This window comes from Vicia villosa, linkage group LG1 (assembly GCF_029867415.1).
Source record: "Vicia villosa cultivar HV-30 ecotype Madison, WI linkage group LG1, Vvil1.0, whole genome shotgun sequence".
Classification (NCBI taxonomy): Eukaryota; Viridiplantae; Streptophyta; class Magnoliopsida; order Fabales; family Fabaceae; genus Vicia; species Vicia villosa.
This window is the reverse complement of record NC_081180.1, coordinates 3007156-3026838: the sequence shown is the minus strand read 5'-3', so window position 1 is coordinate 3026838 and position 19683 is coordinate 3007156. Positions and strand designations below refer to the sequence as shown.

Here is a 19683-nt window from a genome sequence, read left to right as displayed (position 1 = left end):
AGTCTTCACCTTTTTGGCTCTTTGTCCTTCCTGGAACTTTTTTTGGGTTTTTCAATGTTGTCTTCGTTGGGCACACCAGAGCCAGTTTCTCCTTGTGCCCTAGAGGACACATTCTTTTTTTGCTGCTTGCCTTCTTCTTTTCAATTTTCTTTACCTCCTTAGCCTTGTCCTCCTTTTCATCTTCTTCCTCTAGTTCTTCCAATATGTGATTTGGGAAACTAGTACAACCATATCTTCACCATAGCTCCAATTGTTGATTTTCTTCTACCATTCAAACTGATCTTTTTCAAATTTATAAAAATTCATTTGGTCCTTCTGCATCTGCAACAATACCCTCCACAACACATGGTCCATTTCAAAACTTGTTTCTTCAACTGTCGATCCCCGCCTTGCCTCCAGTTGCCTTCTTCTTCCTTTTGGCTTCATTGGGGTGTGGTTTGCAGCCTTGTCAACTGGATGGTGACACACCTCATCAGTAGCCTTTGGAGGCACATCATGCCTCTTGCAAAGGGCAGTGATCAGACAAAGGAAGTACACCATACTTTCCTTCTTCTTAAACATGCTTGGATTTCCTACACAATAATCTTTGCCACATTGATGTCACTAGATGAAGTGATGCTTGTTCACAATCACATTATGAGCATTAGGATGCAAGGAGTGCTTAACAAACTGGTATCACGCCTTGGACACTAAGCGCAAATCCATTTGGTATGTGTCTTCAACATTTCCCAAACCGAACACCATGTTAATGGTTGTTTTAGAATAAGACACTTTCACTCCTATCACTATCTTTTAAGCCTTCTAGTTGGTAGTGTCAGCGAGATTGACAAAAAAACTCCTTCACAATGTGAGTATTGTACGGTTATGGTTGGTTGTAAAATTTGATCTAATTCATCGCCTTGATCAACTTTCCAATATCTCTAAAATGCACACTCATACTTGAAAAATAACAAGTGAATCTTTGGTGAATGTCATTGTTAATGAACGCTTCAACATCATAATCATTGTTTAGGAAGTCTAAATTAAATCATTGTCGTGTACTTTTTCCTCATCCACAAGCAATGCACTATAGTATCGATAATTTCTTCCGCTATATTTGTCGTGTATTTCTTATCATTGAACTTTGAACTGCTATATTTGTCGTGTATTTCATATCATTGAACTTTGAACTTTATTATTCCTGTATCGCAACAACGGGACACCATTTCCGCAAAAGTTGTTTCTAACTTTTACTCTTGCTCATAATTAAATTGTTTTAAAAAAACTATTTCTCCAACTTTTGCTTTTGCTCATATATTCTATCATGATGTTATCTCTTTTTACATAATAAGAATGTAAAAATCATTACTTATAATTTGAATGAGTAGAATTTTTAATTTATTTTAAATTTAATTTTCTATTTAATTAAAACTCTAGAGTAATAGAGGTAATGAATTGAGATTATTCTTGTCCATTTTTGTATTTATATTTTCAATTTAAATTGATGTCTTTATATATATTAGTTACATTGTGTCATATAATTAGTAAAATAGTGTGTTTTAATATTGTTAGTCATATTATATTAATTTAAATATTACGGAAAGATACTTTAATTTTCATGTTCTACTTTAATTTTGATTTTGTTTAGTAGAATAATATTGTTTAAAGAAGAAAAACCTTAGAAAATTATCTAATAGGGTTAAACCATTTTACAAAATTATTAAAATATTACAACATTGTTTTAAACACTAATTTAAAAAGATAAACATTACAAAATTGTTTAAAATGACCAAGATATTGTAATATTTAAAAACAACTAGTCATATTGTGTTAAAACATTTTACAAAGTTATTAAAACATTAGTTCAAATTAGTTGAAAAATGTTTATTTAAATTAATGTAGTATTAGTTAAGTTTTTAAAATAAGTTCATAGTACAAAATTTAGAATTCCAGTCAAATTTGTCTTTCAAACTACTAAATTTGTATGTTTTGGGCTTAGGCCCTCCATTGTAACCAAAAAAAATTAATTACAAATAAAACAATCATCACCAAAAAACTTTCAATACACTAATTAAAAGACTGGGCAGTTAAATAACAAAAACACTTTTAATTTGATTATATCTAAGCGGTTTAAATAAAACAAATATTTAATTAATAAAATACAAAACAAACAAAAATTAAAATATGAAAGAGATAATGCCTCAGAATTGCAGAAAAATATCAGCAAGGCTAAAAAGCCATTAAGTCCCGAAAGATGGTAATTTGTGATTGTTATCATCATAGGCAATATCTCAATTTTATGTGTATGCAAATTTTCCTTTGATTTAAATAAACTATTAAAAACAAAAGAAAAATGTGTGTCTCATGGCCAGTCCCAAGAGGTAAAGGCAGCGACGCTGCTCCACAAGGCGATGGAATATGAGACAAGTACCGACGGAGGAATTCTCTCCGAGAAGAGAAAACCATCAACATCAGTTAACATTGTTATGCGACGTTTACTTGGAGTCATACAAACACAATATCAGTTTGCCTCCACAACAGTTAGGGATTTGGATTAAAATCCCCCGTCAAAAACAGATCAAACTCAAACCAAATCTAAAAGAATTAAATATACGCAATTGAAAACAATCAAACCATATACCACTAAATTGATATGATAAATCTAAGAGAATGCAGCGGCTCAAGATCCATGTGCCGAACAAAACCCTAACCTAATAGAGGAGAAGATGATTTGAGAAGAGAGCAGTGACTACAGATTTATACTAGTTGGAAACTAGGTTTTAAATCTATGGGCTCCGTACCCCTTTTGATCCAACCAATACCGGCCCGTATCCAAATTAAGTGCTCCGCGACTTTTCAAATTTTATGAATATACACCCTTAGATTTAGTTGCTATCAATACTTTTATTTAATGAAATAATAATATCTAATATTATATCATGTTTCAATGTTATTTTATATTAAAATAAATTAATTTTTTTAAAAATTTATTTACATTAACAATATTGATACTCAACTAAGACTAATTAGTATTAAAAAAATTATCAAATAATTTTTGTAGATTTGAGTATTCGGGGAAGTCTTATATGTGATTACATATTTGATTGTTCTTACATTTATAAATACTCTTCGAAATGATTAAGAACATTGCCTATTGATCTTGGTTTAATACTTGCAAAAAAAAGAAAAAGTTATTGTAGCGAAAGAGATGTTATCTTTCACTACAACATAGACCACATACCCACTTTTTTGCGGCAGTTAATATTTTTTTATCAATGTAAAAAATAAATGTTTAACATCTTTAACTCTTTCGCCACATACACCACAATGAGTAGGATACTGAACGTCTTTGTATATTAATTCTAGTTGGCACACAATTCCTGCATAAATGCTACAAAAAAATTTTAATCCTCAGCTCTCACTTCTCACCAATTCTAAGATATGAGATATCAATAATATCTTTTATATAGTAACGATACACACTACGAACAGAAAACCTTCCACTATTTTCAAACTTTCACACTAACTTATCCACCTTGACCACTTCATACAATGGGGTATTGAGAACCTTTGTTACTTTTCCGCCCCCAACTATAGTATAAATCAAGTTTGAGTTCCATTGGTTAGCATTACTACTCGACAAATCCGTAATTTTAAAACTATCCACTATCGGGTTGGTCGACCAAGGATTAACCAACTAAGTAGTATCATATAACCAATATTTTCCACAATTTTTTATCCATTTTTTTCCATAATTTCACAAAAAATATTTTCTATCATATATGTTTTTTTTCTTTTCAAAATGTTAAAATGATTTTTTAATATCTTTTTATTTTAATCTTATTTTATTTTTAAATACTTTTAACAATTTATTTTTCCATCATTTTCAAATATTTTTGGATCCAACTTTTGAGATCTTGTTTCTCATAGTGTTTTTTTTCTTCTTATTTTTCACAATTTTTTTGATCCTTTATTTGATCATTTGATGCATATTTTGAATTTTCCATATAATTTTTATTTTAATTCATTTTAAAAATCTTTTTAATCATTTTCTCTTTATTTTAATGGATGTTTAGTTTTGACTTTATTTGACCTTGATCAATTATGGTAGATTGATGTTTCATATTGCTCGTGTGGACTTTGGATAGATACTTTGATTGAAATAACTTTCATCATTTCAAACTTATCATTAAATGATCGTTTAATTATTTTTGGTACATTGAATTAATGATAAGTTTCATCTCATTGTATTCTGAAGAAGTTTGATTAAAATAATGATCTCATCCCATTGCCTTTAAGCTTGATCACCTCTCTTCTTCTTTTCTTTGCTTTGTTTTGACTTGTGCTACTTTGTTTTAGGAGAATGCTTTCTATCATTTCTCTAACAAGTATAGTACATAAATTGCTATTGACCGACCTTATACAGGTACTACTTATACATAAGTACACTTACGATTGCTTAACATAACGCTAAATTATCCTGATTCGGTTGATTTTATCATTAACACTAACTTAATCATTTATTGTGCTAACATTTACCATGTACACTTTTACATTAATGCTCTTTATCATTTTTTCGTTTACATTCATGTCATTTATTTCTTGTCTTTATGTTTATGCTTTTTGTCTTTATTGTTATATCTTTACTTGCCAAAAGACCAAAAACATCTAAATATGACAAACCACTAAAAAACTCTTTATAATCTTATGTGGACTTGATGTGATTATCTCATGCTTGAGGAGTTTGGCATTTCGGACTTAGATTAGACTTTCCCTTTGCTTGGAGATTGTTGCATCTGAAACCTTGCAAATTCATCTGGACCTTAGACATTCATCTGAGAACTTGGCCCTTATCTTGATAAACAGATGAACTTTTGAACTATGGATTTCATCTGATGCTTTGTGGTCTTAATGTTCATCTGAAACACTTGTGGTCTTTAATTCTATCTAATACTTGGTTCATCTGAGGCTTTGGACTCATTTGATCATATTATTTTCCTTGCTTGCTTATTGCTTCTTGTGGCTAAATCCAAAGGGAAAGGAATGTTTATTTTGACCAATGTCAAATGCTTGCTCCATCTTGTGATTAGTTCACTTGCACACACGAAGAATTTCTCTTGGGCTACCTTATAATGAGATGTTTTATTTCATGTCCTTTGTCTTTATGCTTTAGGATAGTCTCTACATCTCCTACCTTATTCTTCAATTTTCAAAGCTTATGTTTTTTTCAAAACCTTATTGTTTTTAAACTTAAAACCTTTCATAATAAACCTTGACTTTGTCAAGTGAAATTCAAACTTTTTTCTTAAATAAATTCTAAAACACTAAAGCATATTCAAACTCTTTCAAAAAATATTAAAAAAAACAAACATCATCAAACTTTCTTTTTGTGTCTTTGAGCGTTTTTTCTTTTTAAATCTTTTCAGAAAGGAAGAACATTAGTCCAATTTTTGCAGTGATGCAAATCCTATGTCTCTAAGTTGTGGTTGCAGTTGTTAATAATTTCCACTTGAATGTGAGATATGCTTGTTGATTAAATACAAGTAAAGCTCTTTGTATCAAGATGATGCAAATACACACTCCCTCATACTTGTGGATGACAATTGGTGTTTTCCACTCGAAGACAACGAAATGTTTTTTCCATCAAAATTAAACAAAACAAATCTCTGTGTTTCTTTATGAGCAGAACTACAAATGTCTTACCTCCCTATTGCACAGAAGGGGTATGTAGGCACAAGATGTGATATCTTTTTTAGTAGACCTAAAAATAAAAAACAAGTTCTTTTCTTATCTCATCAATCTTTTGCAAATTTTAACCCTTTAGCCTAAAAACGCAGCATTTCAAAAGATTTCGGTGGAGTACCACAAATGTGAGGGGTATTAATACTTTCCCCTTGCATAACCAACCCTTGTATCCATATCTTTTCTTTGCGAGTTAAGATAGTCAATAACTTAATTCAATTTTCTCTCAGTGATAATTTGGACTTCATTAAAAGTAATAGTACTTTCCTACCATAAAGAATGGTATTCTTAAAGTTCTCAAATGATATGGATAATGAACTCAACAAGAGTAGAGTCTTGTCCTAAACATTAATCTCCACTTCAATATTTTCAAGATCATAAATAATCTTGTGAAATTATGTTAGTTGCTCATCTGTGGATTTTTATCTCCACCATTTGGAATGAGTGGAGTTATTGTTTCAGTCTTTCAGACACAACCTGTGAGCCAAAGACTTGGTCATATACAATGATCCAAGTTTTGTCCACATCGAAGAATCATCATGCTCTCTTGCGAATTCCCTTAGAACTTTATCCCCGAGGCACAAGATAATGGTACTTATGTTCTTATCCACCATATAGGTCTTCTCTACTTAGGCGTGTAGGCATCAATGTCTCACCCTTCAAAGCTTTAATACATTTCTATTGAGTTAAAATTGCTTGCATTTTCACTTTTCACAAACTAAAATCACTGTCTTTGTCTCTGAAAATTTTTGCAATCTCCTATTTAGCCATAATGCTCACTTGTAAACAATACCCCTTTGCCCTACGGTGGGTGTCACTTGTTTTGACAATGATAAGGTTTAGTAGCAATACTTGATATGTGATGCAAAGAACAGTAGCAACCAAAATAAATGGCCTTCGGTAATAATAATCAAAAAGCAGAAAATATAACAGAAAAAAGCGAAAAAAGCAAAAGGTTTGTTTACCCATTTCGATAAAACTATATACTCTCGGGGAGAGAGCAGCTCTCTAATTTACTATAGTCAGAAAAGTTGTTACAAGAGATTACAAATGAGTTTAAAAAAATAGCCTTCGCCTTCAAATTTTCCAATAACAACCCTGAAGAAGCTCAAGAACAAAATCTTATTTTCTACCCAAGTGTTTTCCAACCTCTCCAACTCTCAATAATATAAGCATACAACCCCAAGGTGTAGACAAGTGTTTCCCAATCCCCTTAGATAACTTCAAAGGTTTCCCAAAGCCCTTGTCTTTCAAAGTTTTCCCTTGAAAAAACCCTAAATCCTTTGCTCTACCTTTTTTCTATAAACTATAAGACTGTCACCTTGTAAAAAACTGAAGAGATACATATATATAATAGTTAAAATCCAACAAACAAAGCCCCAAACACAATCCATTAATTATTAGAATAAAATTTTATAAATATCTTATAATATATTTTATATTAATTTAGACTATATATATATATATATATATATATATATATATATATATATATATATATATATATATATATATATATATATATATATATATATATATATATAATAATATTCTAACATTAAATAACGGGTCCGCAAACTGAACCGGTCAAATTCGAAATATGAGAATCGCCCAAATCAGACTTCTTGCTGCTTTTCGACTTCCTAATTTTTGTCAATCTTGAAATATGTTTTCTTTCTTTTCACACTACTACAAAAAACACATCTAAGGTTGGACGCAAAATGTGTTTGACCTCGGGTACGGAAGCGAGGTAACGACGGGCGTCATGAAAAATTACCCCTTATCACCTCGGTTATTAAAATGTCGAGGGGTAAAGTTAAATGCACGTGGGCTCGAGAACAACAACTACAATAACAACAAAATTAACAAGATTAAGTAACATCAATGACATAATTCATTAGGAACCAGACAACCTACAATTTACACATCATTACATCAAATTATGCGTAAGAAAGGGTGGGAGGAATATCAAAGAAGGAAAAAGAAATTTGAAAAGACAAAGAGATGTAATCATTCAACAACTAAAAGTAGATGGTCTACCAGAAGATCTTTACAACCTTTAAGATAAGAAAACGTAGTTAATTAAAGAAGCAATCATTAGAAGGAAACTTGGAATGCGTGAAATCTTTTAGCTTGTAGACTTTCAAAGATCAGAGAAGAGGAAGAATCATAAGAATCAATATAAAAACGAAAGAACTTCATCCAGAGAAATCAAAGAAGAGGAAGAATCAAAATGAGTACTTCTGCTAAAACTTTAACCAAAGAAATCAAAAAAGTGGGAGAACCAAAACAGAAACTAAGTACTTCATCCAATACTGAGAGAACAGAAGTTGTTGTGGATGTAAAGGTCCAAGTCGTTTAAAGAGACTCTGCTACCGAACCTTTGAGACCCAGTAGAGCTCTCAGGAAGAGGAGATCAAGAAGAAGAAAAGTAAAAAAACCAGTCATCATCGATTCTAATGATGATGATGATGATGATGATGATGAAGCAAATTATACTTGATCAAACTTTCTCGCAACTAGAGGATTTAGATATGATTAATAAAAAATGTCCTTTTTATAGTTTTATTTAATGAAAGTTTTATTCTATGGTTTTTTATCTATTAGCTTAAGCTTACAACTAATTTAGGGGTTTCATTCTATGGTTTCATACACACTAATCTACCAGCTTTCATCCTATGGTTATATGTTATTAAATCTAAATAAAACCAAAACAAAAATAAAGAAAATGCTTCATTCATAAAAATTATAACTTACAGTATATTATCTTGTTGTCTTTCTCATATTCATTGATTCTTGAGGCAGTTTGTAGGTCAACCATCCAAAGCACCAAAACCTAAAACCTAAAACAACCCAAAATAATGTTTCTCAATAAGAACAACAGTAATGGAGAACAACAATAATAACATACCGGTGAGAGAATTTTTTTGTTCGCTATGACTCCTTGGAGAGAAGTCTTCTTTCGTTGGTTGGATTAATTGGTGTTCTTTCGTTAGGGCTCGAAAATTGATTTAGGTAGACACTTAAGGAATGAAAAAGATAAAGAGTATTTATCTCGGTTAATATAAAAAACTGAGGTAACATAGCCGACATAAAATCTACAAAAAAATAAAGGCCCCTTTTCTGTTGCTAAAAGAATAAAAAATTAGGGAGTTTTTATCTGGGTTTTACAGAAAACCGATGCAACATATCCGTAATAAAATCTAAAAAAAATAAAGGTGTTTTTTTTGTTTCATATAAAACATTAAATAAAAGGAACTGAGAATCCAACCTCAAATCCTGAGCATATATTTATGTTTGTTTTATTTAAATCTAAGGTAACTAATTTATTATTATTATTATTATTATTATTATTATTATTATTATTATTATTATTATTATTATTATTATTATTATTATTATTATTTTAATAAAACAAGGTGCTCCAATTACACGTTCGTTTATGTGGTGAAAGCTTCTTCATAAAAATCGTTATCTGTTGTAGTGTCATCAACAAATATTTTAAGACATACTTCAACATTGTTCAAAGAAGAATATTTATTCTAAAAGAGAGTTTTTTTAACACAATAAAAGTTATTATAGAGATTGTCCGGAAGCTATTAAAGTGGGTAATTAAAAATTCAATATCTTAGAACTCATAAAATAATATGTTATATCAATCTAATGAAATATAATAAGAGAAAAAAAGTATGCACTGAAAGTGTTAAGTATTTTTATACTGTTAACCAATCACGGACGTGTAGTCCGCCAAATTACATTTTTTATTTTAAAATATTAATATAATATGATTGAATGTTATAATTCTATTGGATGATAGTGTAAAACTGATTTACTCTGACATTGTATTATCTTTGATCTAATGTAATAAAAGTGATATTAAAACTCGAAATTGAATCAGAAAAATCAAAGAAAGACTTCTATTTTAAACTTAATCACATAGCAAAAAGTTAATCTCTTAATTGTAAATAAAATATCAAATATATTTGGTTCAAATTTAATAAACTAAATAAATTTTATATTTTATATTTATATAAATTTGCTAAAGGAAGAGTACCCTATGCATATCTCCAACTTCCTTGCCTCCGAGAATTTTAAATAATTCATATTAATTCCATATTAAAATAAATTTAATTTCTTGTATAAAAAATTATAACTTAGTTTTAAATTTGAAATAAAATATATAAAAACATTTATAACTTTAAAATTAATATTTAATAAAATATACTAAACTTTTGTTTTTTTTATTGAAGATATTATTATAGTAAATTAATTTAATGTATTGTATTATTAATAGAGGTGGCAAACGGGCATGTCCGTCCTATTTAGACCCGTCCCGCAAAAGCTTGAAAAAAAAGGCTGGACGGACATAATTAAGGATGCAAGCTTAAAATCTTGGTCCGCTCCGCAATAAAGTGAGGGTGGGCTAAACCCACGGACCCTACACCTTTTAGACCTAAAAACACAAAAATTTATGTTAATCTCCGTATCCGCAAAAGCCCGCATAAAAAATAAGACGGGGCGGAGCGGTCACATTAATATCTTCACCCGTCCCGCACTAAAGTACGGGTAAAACGGGCATGCCCAACAAGTCAGACCCATTTTGCCAACCCTAATTATTAATTTATTTATACACGTAATTTTTTTAAATATATTTTGATGTATTTGCATAATTATGTTTCAATAAGATTGTTATATAATAAGGAAAAGTTAAGTAGAATTCATTTTAATTTATTTTTGATAAGTTGTATAAATAATTTAAAAAATAGAGTTTTATGTAACAAAGTAATAATTATAGAAGAAATCATTTAAAAGTTCAAAGAGTAAAACTGTTTATTACGAAACATAAAGATAAGAATGTATACATATTATTATTTTAGAAAAAAATATAAATTTAATTTCTTTTTTAATAGGGATCATAAAATAGTTATTGATCTAGAAGGTGGTCAGAACTAAAAAGTGGGTTAGAGACGTCTGCACTGTTTTGGTGATGAAGAGGATGGGGTGTACCTGCAAGGCATCCAAAGAGCAAGTAAGTAGGAGCACATATACGTTTTAGTGTTTCAAGGTTTTGCAATTGTGTTACCTAGCCCTCTCAATTGAGAGGGTTTTTATATTGTCCCCAGCGCTTGGCCATTGGTCCACGTTTTGGGCTGGATCGCGGGTCTAGGCCCAAAGCGCGTGACTGCCAGAATTTTAGGAGGCTGTCCGAAACTAGTCGTTGGTCAGGCAGAGATGTATCTCTAATACATAGAGATATTTAGAGAGTAGAGAGTCATTTGTCCTTGATGGAGGAGTAGAGGAAATGTGTGTAAGTTAGGTCAAGGGCAGCGACAATATGTTGTCCTCGGATTATATGGAGTGTCCTCGACAGAGGGGCATACAAAAAGGGGCTTCCTTTGCCCTTAGATGATTGGGCCAAGGCTAATGGACCATCCTGGGAGCTGGACTGGATTGGGTCATGCCTAGCCATTAGGTTAGTCCAGAAACAGTTATGGTAATTATGGAACTACTATAACAATTATGTGGTGGTCATTGTGAAAGGTCTTTCAATGGAGTTAACAAGAATATTGACTACTTTCACAACTATTGATTTATCAAATAACATGTTTGAAGGAGAAATCTCACAAGTCAATGTTTAATTCCACAAGAATATTGTTTAGTTTCTACTTACTGTTTTAGGAATGTAGTATATTATATGTTCCAATTTGATAACGCAAGGGAACATCTAAGATTCTTGGTCGCGAGCAAATTTTCCTGCATAAAACGTATATACATCTCGATGTGTTTGACACGTTGATGTTGAACTGGATTTCTGAAAAAAATACATTGCGCTCACATAATCACAATAGACAAGATTATATTCGTTGTATCTGGACAATGTTGTTCAAAAAGTAAGTTTTTTATTTGTGTAAGATATGACGTGATTTTGTTTCACACACCATGAAACCAAATTACCACCAAGATATACACAATAGCCAGAGGTGGTGTGATAGTGTCCGGACAACCAACCCAATCAACATCCGTTTAAGAAACAAGTTTGTTGATGGAGAAAGAATAAAGTAGAAGCTGAAATCAAGAGTGTCATGAATATATCAAATGACGTGCTTCAATGCAACCACGTGTTGCATTTTAGGATCATGTATAAATAGACATATCTCTTTAGTTGCATAAGAGATATGGGGTCTAGTGAATGTCAAATATTGCAATGCGTCAACAAGACTTTGATATTCTGTTGGGCCATGGTATCAATTACCAGAAGAGCCAATGATTTTTGTCTTAGAGTCTACCGGTGTATGTGATGGTTTGCAAAAGGACATACCTGCCCGTTCAACAATTTCCTCTGCATATTTATTTTGAGAGAGATAGACATCACTTGTATGTCGTGTAATATATATACCTAAAAAATAGTTGAGAGGACCTGGACCTTTAATGGAAAACTCATAACTAAGTTCATACATAATAGATTCATAAAGAGCATTACAGGAAACAATAATAATGATATCATCAACATATAGAAGAATGTAAGCAATATTATTGCAATGACAATAGCCAGGTAAGGATTGATAAAAATTGTTGTGAGATACACCCTTTTTACGACATATTTAGTGAATCGTTGGTACCAGGCATGATGTGCGTATTGAAGACCATAATCAGATTTCTTAAGTAGGCACACATGACTTAGACAATGCAATTCTGAGTACTATGTGAACAATGGCTAGTTTAATGACGAAAATGAATGTTTAACAATAATCGACATTAGATTGTTGATTTACACTGTAACCTATGAGAAGAGATTTGTATTGCTCAAAGGAGCAATCAAATTTCTTCTAATGCTTGAAAATTTGCAAACCTTACTTGGACACCCCAAATTCATTCTAAGTTGTTCTAAGACCTTTCCAAAAAGTGAGTTCAAATAAAAAAAATCAATTTAGCAAAACACTTATGTCGTTAGGTCTAAAGTTGGAAACCTAAATTTAAAAATTGAAGCACCTATTCTAAAATGTAAGAGGCGTGACCAACTCCCCTATAAATTTTGCAGTTAAGAGGCTTCTTTTGACTTTCAAACACGATTTTTACGTCATTTATGAACTACTGATGAATCTAACTAACTTTCCTTGTTGTTGGCTCACTAGACTTGCCTAAAAGTTTTTGCAGTCAATGATAGACAAAACCTTTTGCCTAATATGTGATGCTTTTGTTGCACGAACCTAGACCCTACGTCATTCACACAAATGATCAAAAAGTTTCATTCAGTTTTACTTATAGTGGAGAAGTTTTTGGCAGCACTATTGTACATGGCTTCATTGATTACATCAATCTTTGGTACAAAACAACTCTATTCTCTCTTGGTCTTGCATAGGCGATTTGAACTCTATAATTGGTGTTCAGGGACATATGGGACCTCACTTTCGAACTACATTATATATGGAAGATATCTTGAACTGGTCAGATACAAAAAATCTCATCCATCTCCCTACTAAAGGCAATAGATTCATCGGGTCTAATGGTAGGAAAAGAATCCACTACTTTGAAAAATTATTTGACATAGTGATATGTAATCATATCACTTTCCTATTCTCTTTGATCTCCAATGTCAAAACTTCAAATTATGCTTTTAACTTCAGAATTTAGAAAATATGGTCACACCAAAATGATTGTTCCAACATCGTTAAAAATGTACATTGCCAACAAATCATTGGTTAACCTATGGAAATTCAAGGTCATAAGCTGAAGTTCCTTAAAAGTGAATTAAAAATTCGGTGTTTTGTCACTAAACGAAATTATTGATCAAGCGCGTAAGGAAAAGAAGGAATGCTTCATCTTCAAGGTGGACTTTCAACAAGCGTATGACTGTGTCAACTGGAATTTCCTGAGAGGGTTATTTGTGAAATTCGGTTTCGGTATTAAATGGTGTAAATGGATGGAAGCGTGCATTTTTAACAGCTCTCTTTCAATTCTCGTCAATGGAAGCCCAACTAAAGATTTTTGGGCGAAGAAGGGGTTAAGACAAGGCGATCCTTTGTCGTCGTTTCTTTTCACTCTTGTGGTTGTAGGTATCGCTGTTATGTTCAACAGGGTGGTTGAGTTACGAAGTTTTGATGGTTTTCAAGTTAGTAGCAATTTAATTGTGAAGGTTTTACAATTTGCCAATGATACGGTTATTGTGGGCAGAGGCTGCTGGAAAAATCTTTGGACTGTAAAAGCTATTTTCAGAGGTTTCGAACTAATATCGGGGTTGAAAGTGAACTTTAGTAAAAGCAAGGTCTATGGCGTGAATTTACAGGAAAGCTTCATGGAAAGTGCGTCGCAATTTCTAACTTGCTGTAGAAATGTTCTGCCTTTTAAGTTTCTAGGCATTTTTGTTGGCTAAAATCCAAGAAGGTGTGAATCTTGGAGAGGTGTGGTGAGCAACTTAAAGAAGAAACTATCTTTGTGGAAGGCTCGATTACTGTCAATTGGTGGAAGAGTAACTCTGCTTAATTCGGTGTTATCTAGTATTCCTATCTACACAGTGTTATTTTTCAAAGCACCCGTTAAAATCATCAAAGAAATAATTACAATCCAAAGTAGGTTTCTATGGTGTGGTAACATTGAGAATAAAAGCATAGCGTGGGTGAGTTGGTATAATATTTGCAAACCAAAAGAGGAAGGAGGCTTGGGAGTTAAGCACATCGGTTATTTCAACAAGGCTCTACTTTGTAAGTGGAAGTGGCAGATATTGAAGGAGCATGGTTCATTATGGAGAAAATTTTTAGAATTAAGATATGGTGATTTAATTCAAGCTGTTTTAATGGGTTCAGATGTTAAACTGAGAAGGAAAGATTCGGTCTGGTGGAAGGACATGATTACGGCCAGCTCGTCTAAAACTAACACGTTTGATTATTTTACAGGTAATGTGAGCTTCAAGTTAGGTTGTGGTAACCTGTTTTTGTTCTGGTATAGCAGGTGGCTTGGGGGGATCCATTGAAGACTTTGTTCCCTCTGTTATTTGGCTTATCGCGCCGGCAAAAAGGAAAAGTCTCTGATATGGGCTACTGGCAGGAGGGTATTTGGCGGTGGGACATTCATGTGGAAGGTGATACTCTGTTAGATAGCCCTGAAGCGGTAATTGAAGCATACGAATTAATGGAGCTGTTGGCAACCATCATTCCTTCCCCGGGCAGTGCCGATTCAGCTTCTTGGTGGCGCAATGGGGACATAATTTTTTCGGTAAAAAGTTGTTACTCTATTATTCGTGATCGAGGGTTGGAGGTTGCGGTTGACACGAAGGTATTATCTTTCTTGAATATTTTCTGGAAATCTCATGTTCCCTCGAAATTCAAGGTGCTTGGGTGGAGAGTTTTACTTAATAGACTCTCATCCAAAGATCAATTGGTTAAGAGGGGAATTATACACAATGATTAAGACAAATTGTGTGTTTTTTGTATGGAGGAAATAGAAGATCCTAATCATTTTGTTATTCAAATGTGGTGTTTCTGTAAAAGTGTGGAGAGATATTTTGGATTGGCTTGGATTACAGAATAGTTTGATTTTGGAAGGGATTAACCACTTGGAACAATTCTTTCCAGCTCTTAAAGGGATGGTAAAAAAGAAGAAGGTATGTATAATATGGTTGGCAACGGTATGGACAGTGTGGATTACAAGAAACAAAATTATATTCAACGAAGGTTTGTGCTCATTAGATGAAATCATCACTGGTATCAAAGTGACGTCGTGGATATGGCAAGCGATTGGCACGAGAGGGGGGAGGTTTTTGTCTTTCTATAATTGATTTCAAGCTCCCTTAATTGCTATTAATGTTGTATAAGTTTTGTTGAGCGTAATCTATGTTCCGGGCCGAGTACCCTTTGTACTCAATTTTTATTTGTTAATATAATATATTTTGCTTATCAAAAAAAAATATTGGAGAAGCATTTTGGCAAGAAAAATCTAGAGTTAAGTTGCATTGTGGAAGCGACACAAAAATTACAACATTCTTCCACATAACTGGAAGGATTAAACAAATTTACACTAATCCAATTCAGACTAATTCCAGTTTCTTCATTAATCCAGTTCAGACTGGAAATCATATAGGTTCACCTATATTTTGACTATCAATATTTTGACTATCAATAATGAAGTTCAAGACAAAGGATTTATTGGAGAAGTAAACCCTTCCTTACCATGATGTCTTCAAGAGAAGAAGTTTGTAATGTTGTATTATCAACGAATAAATTTGGTTGATTGAATTATTCACCACAAATTGGTTTATGCCAAACATTAATGTCAATATATTTGTGAGAAGATGTGTTCAAAGTAGTGATTGGATTATTCAACACAAATTGGTTTATGTCATACATTAATGTCAATATATTTGTGGGTTTATGCCAAACATTAATGTCAATATACTTGTGATCATTCCTATAACTACTAATGCAGACACCCTACTCCATTTCAGAACCATTGCAATATAGTGAATCCAATAACAAATACGCAGGCTACAATTAGTTACTTCTGTGACAAGCTACCGCCACGAAATATAACAAATACACATTAGCACCGATAATCCACATTCTGCAGTAAACTCTGTCTATACCAAATTGTCTTGCAGTTAAAAACAGTACGACAATAATCTCATGATATTTCAACTATGTCAATACAAAACTTTTAATACTAAATCGAAATTTCACTGCACCATAATAAATAATGCAACTTTCTCAATGTGCTGCGCATCGCAAAATATGATACAACTAGAAAACTAAATTGGGAATTGGCAAACAGACAATTTAACCAGGCACCCTCTTGACTATAGTACTTACCAATTGATCCAACCAAAGCCGGCCCATACCCAAATTAAGGAGAATTTTTCCAGGCACCCTCTTGACTACACTTACCAAAGTACAATTTTGCAGCCACAAATCAGATCACTGTCAATATAAAAAATCAATCTGCCTGAGGAAATTTTGTGATTTTTTTAAGGTTTTCTCCACTGTGACATATATATCTACCCTAAGCACCTTCATTATTTCCTATAAAGCATGAGCACAACTGTCTTGGTAACAATCAGCTATGGCCACCGCGCTACAACTTTTCGGATAGAGCTTCTTTACACTACATTATATCTACCTGTTCTAACAAGGTTAAGCTTAATAAACTTTAGCCAGAGAGGAAAGGTTAGAATCAAAATTTATTCACCAAAGAGCATCACAATGTATTAAACAATGCTCGATACAAATATTATACTATTATAAGAACGAAGTTTATTTGAAGAGATTAATTATTTGAGTCAGAAATGATGGCTGGAAGTAAGTCAACTCTTCAATCTCTTAATTCACTCCTAATAGTACTATCTTACACCTCAAGCAACTTCAACAACACAACTTGGCTTTCAATGACTTTTTTGAATCTTCAATCTATCATGGAATTGGTGAACTAGTGAATCTCACATACCTCAATTTATCATACAATAGATTCAGTGCTAATGTTCCCTCAAAATTCGAAGCGGGGAAAATAACCTTTGCTATCAAAATTTAAGAGTTATTGGCTTGTCATTTCATTCATTTTTGTGCTATAATCTATACAATTAAAGTTTCCTTAATTATCTCCTAATGATTATTATACAATCATAACTAATCATTTACAATGATTTATATTTTAAATAGAGTATGCATATAATAATCTAATACCCCTACATAGTCGAAAAGAGAGGTTGATGAATGTTAAGACTATCTCGAAAATCATGAAAGAGTTGCAACGAAAGTCTTGTAGTGAATATGTCAACAATTTTATAACACAATGGAACATCTAAGATTCTTGGCTGCAAACAACTTTTCCCACATAAAACGTATATACATCTCGATGTGTTTGGCACGTTGATGTTGAACTCTCATTATCACAATAGACAAGAATATAATCGTTGTATCTAGACAATGTAGTTCAGAAAGTAAGTTTTTAATTTTGCAAGATAGGACGTGATTTTTTTTCACAGACCAACCCAATCAACATGAGTATAAGAAACAAGTTTGTGACAGAGAATGAATACAAGTAGAGGCTGAAATCAAGAGTGACATGAATATATCAAATGATGCAATTCTTCTATATATTGATGATATCATTATTATGAGTACTATGTGGACAATAGTATCAGTGAGTACCATGTGAACAATGGCTAGTTTAATGATGAAGATGAATGTTTCACAATAACCTGACATTAGATTGTTGAGTTACACTGTAACCTATGAGAATAGCTTTGTATTGCTCAAAGGAGCCATCAAATTTTTTCTAATGCTTGAAAATTTGCAAACTTTAAATAACATTAAGTCTAAAGTTGGACATGTCATTAAGTCTAAAGTTGGAATCCCCAACTTTAAAAAATGAAGTATCTATTCTGATGTAAGAGGCATGACCAACTACCCTTGAAAGATTTGGGTTAAGAGACAGAATCTATCTAACTTCCCTTCTTCTTGGCTCACTAGTCTTGGCCTAAAAGTTTTTGCAGTGAATGGTAGACAAAACATTTTGCCTAATATATGATACTTTTGTTCCAGGAACCTAGACCATACATCATTCACACAAATGATCAATTGTATATGGCTTAACTGATTACATTAAAAGAAGTTCGTGGCACTCAAATCTTAGGTACAAAACAGCTCTAATCTTCCTTGGTCTTGCATAAGTGATTTGCACTATCATTGGTGCTCAGGAACATATGGGACCTCACTTTCGAGCTACATTAGATAAGGAAGATATCTTGAACTGATCAGATAGCAATAATCTCATCCATCCCCATACTAAAGGAGATAGATTCATCGGGTCTAGTGGTAGGAAAGGAATCCACTACTTTGAAAAATTATTTGATAGTGATATGTAACAATGATTAGATCAATAATTCTTGTTCAGTAATTCTTTGTAATCATATCGGTTACAACTAATGATTGCTCCAACATCATTAAACATGTAGGCTGCCAATAAGTCTTTGGTTCACCTATGACATCATTCAACAAACTACTAGCATCAATGGCCATTCGGAGTCCCTCTTTGATCACTAAAAACTATAGAAAATAGAGCTAGAGAGCTCTTAGTATTATTGAATTAGCTATTTGGCAAGAAAAATCTAGAGTTAGTGGCATTGTGAAGATGATCGAATAACATTTTTCCACTTAACTGAAAGCATTAACCAAGTTTACAAAAGTTGCCAAAAGACATCATCATTAATCAACCGAAGAGATCATCCCTTCGTTGGTATCTGACAAACTCAGTAACATATAAGTTTGTAATGTCGTATTATCAACAAATAAATTTGGGGCACCAAGTACATATAGCTTTGGAGCATTTTTCACCATAAATTGGATTTCGCCGAACATGAATGCCAATACATTTGTGATCATTCCTAGGACTACGCAGACACCCTGCTCCAATTCAAAACAAATGCAATATTCATCTTCAAGGTCAAGATCATCTTAAAAGAGAATATATGTTTTCATTTCAAATAGACAGATTAAGAATTACATATGCTTCGCTATCTTAAAAGAACAACTTATCTTTCTAACACCATTTTCCATTTTCAATAGTTTCCCATCTTTTACCTCTTAGAGTGAAAGCATGTTCAACACCAATGGTGAACCAAATAGAATTGCTTAACAATAATAGAAACAATTAGGCACCAGTTAGTTACTATATGACAAGCAACTGCCACCAGATATAGGAAATAGGAAATATTACATAATTGCATCAACTTACCACATCAGCCCCGATACTACTCCACATTCTGCAATAACCTCTGTCCGTATCAAATTGTCCTGCGGTTAAAAACAGAACGATAACATCCACATGATATTTCAACTATGTCAATATATGATATACTTCAAACATTTAATACTAAACAGTGACTGCACGTCAATGTGCGCGGAGCACAAAATTTGATACAGCTAAAACTTAAATTAAAATGTAACACAGATATGTTGCCTCAGAATTGCAGATATG

The 19683-nt window shown here is 32.4% G+C and overlaps 1 non-coding gene across 1 annotated transcript; it reads right to left on the bottom strand.

Annotated features, from left to right (window-relative positions):
* Positions 1 to 2175: 2175 nt before the first annotated feature.
* LOC131645303 (small nucleolar RNA SNORD96 family) lies at positions 2176 to 2266 on the bottom strand. The gene has a single exon (XR_009296933.1). It is a non-coding gene; the product is annotated as a small nucleolar RNA SNORD96 family (small nucleolar RNA).
* Positions 2267 to 19683: the final 17417 nt, after the last annotated feature.